The 2,433-nt window shown below is 37.5% G+C and overlaps 1 pseudogene; it reads left to right on the top strand.

Annotated features, from left to right (window-relative positions):
* The first annotated feature begins 739 nt into the window (after positions 1 to 739).
* LOC130044762 (uncharacterized) lies at positions 740 to 869 on the top strand (annotated as a pseudogene).
* Positions 870 to 2,433: the final 1,564 nt, after the last annotated feature.

Raw genomic sequence — 2,433 nt, 5'->3', positions numbered from 1 at the left:
AAGTCTCTAAAGAAGGGGAATGAAATAAAATTAGGAAGTTAGCAATCCATGTCATTCATAGTATATAATCAATAAATCAAGCATAAAGCTGAGTGTTGTACTGACAGATGAAGTGGGGAGTAGGGAAGTATTAGCTCAAGAAAAGACAAGTGCTACCACCTTCCTGTTCAATCCATCTGTCAGCCAGAAGAATTGCAGATTAGGAAAATCAGTCAGAAACGCATAGATGGCGTAGATGTTTGTGCCCTATCAACTGCTCTGGCGATCCACTTGATCTTCTTGGTGCAGGAATGAATTCCACCCTGTGAGTTCTTGGGGAGCTATAATAATTGGAGCAAGGAACTGCTCTCTGCAAGAAAAAGAAATCTATTCCTGACCTAGCCCAGGCTACTTGGTAGTATTATACCCTCGTCAAAAAAGAATTTCAAGCAGGAGATGAATAGTGAAGTAAAACATCGTTGGGAGACATGAGGGCACAGAAGAGAAAGACAGTCTGAGGGAACATGGGTTTCTCCAGTAAGGAAAGAATCAAGAATATAAATCTCAAGTTGAAATGTGGGCATACCCATTTGCCTCTGAAAAAAATGTTTTTATAGGATTTCCCCAACTTGTCTCTAATTGGTGCTTTCGATGAAGACTCTGTGCTAATGTGTTGTCAAGGGGAAAAGCCTGGAACTTTTGATGGTCTTCTTTTATGTTCTTATCATCATGTTTTGCTTCTTAAGAAGTTTCTCTTCTCATGCTCTCTTCGGCAGCACATATACTAAAATTGGAACGATACAGGGAAGATTAGTATGGCCCCTGCACGAAGATTAACATGGCCCCTGTGCAAAGATGGCACGCAAATTCGTGAAGGGTTCCATATTTTTTAATTGAAACCCAAGCACAAAAATTTGTAAGTCTACAACTGTACCTCATGGTGTCTCACTAATAAAAATTTTTTTAAATTTAAAAAAAATTTAAAAAAAGAAGTTTCTCTTCTCCTGAAGGGGATTCAGATTGGGCTGCCATCAGTAACATTTTTTGCTGGCTTTCACTTCAGCATCTCAATGCATATTCAGGCTTCATGTTTCTGGGTCTCATCAGACAAAAACTTGTTGAGTTGTCAGGGCTACATTCCTTCCTGAGGATTGTGAAAAAGAACCTATTTCCACTTCATTTGTTTGTTGACAGAGTTCAGTTCCCTTTGATTGTAGTACTCAGATCCTTGAGACCAGTTGAGGGTGTTTCATAGCTGTTTTGAAACCCATTTCTTGAGTCATGGCCACTTTTATTCACCTTCAAAGTCAGACATAAGGAGTTGAGTCCTGCTCCTTCTTCAAACTCACCTCCTTCTATAAGCTCATCTCCAATCTAGTGGAGAAGCTGGCTGCTCTTTAAGTTCTGAAGTCATTAGACTGGGCCATACAAATAATCCAGGATAGTCTTCCCCCTCTCAAATTCTACATATTGTTCATAAACCATACAATATTTGTTATATATGGTATAACCCATTCACAAAGTCTATGCTATAACCCATTCTATGTGTTATAGATTTTGAGAAGCATGCAACTGTTAATGCAGGCTCAAAAACACTGTTCAGTAAACATTTAAGAGTTGTTTAGAATGTTAAGATAAAATAATTCTTCGCTGTCTTTTTAGTCAGAATAGTCTCTCTGTGCTTTCCTCGTTGTCTGTGGCAGATATAAATTGATGGAAAATGTAAATTGTTCTGTAATTTAATTAAAGTGTCTGTCAAACTGATGCTGCCACGACTCTATATTTCTCTATAAGTTGTCATTTGAAAATGATTCCTTCCTTCCTATTTTTCTTTCTTTTCCGATGAAATTATTATCTTCCTCAGCCATCCCACTTCATCGCCTTCTGCATCTTACTTTTTTATAACACAAGGTTTAATTCTTGGTCGCCAGTTGAGATGGTAAGAAAGAGTTAATGGTAGAGTACCATTTTCTGTATCAATTTCATCTGAAACACAAGGATAATGTTCCCAGCTGTGGCATCTGGCTCCTTGGCAATTTCATCAGACATTGCCAGCCGTTATTGTAGAGTTCTGAGCTTGTCACAAGGATTAAGCTGTTGTGCAGCTGTTTCTGCCACCTTAGTACGGTACCATACAACTTGGCTTTCAATTTCTTCCTCTGAGTAATTCCTGTCTTTCTCTCTATTCATAGTTTGCTAAAATGCCTAAGAGATTTGTTGTCTAGATAAGGTCTGCATTCTAAATATGCCTTCAGAGAGCAGGAAATGTGTACCATACTCACCATCCATAGAATTCCTATCTGATTTCAATAAAATTTCCTTTGCAAATAGGAGTAAAATTAAAAGGCTTGAGCGCTTTTGTTCTAAGTATTTTTATTATGTGTAAGTATAGATTTTTTTAAAAAAATGTATTAAATATCCATGAGATAGACCATTATAAAGCTGTTCACAATT

Source organism: Sorex fumeus, unplaced genomic scaffold, assembly GCF_029834395.1.
Source record: "Sorex fumeus unplaced genomic scaffold, SorFum_2.1 ptg000124l, whole genome shotgun sequence".
Lineage (NCBI taxonomy): Eukaryota > Metazoa > Chordata > Mammalia > Eulipotyphla > Soricidae > Sorex > Sorex fumeus.
This window is presented reverse-complemented; position numbering and strand designations above follow the sequence as displayed.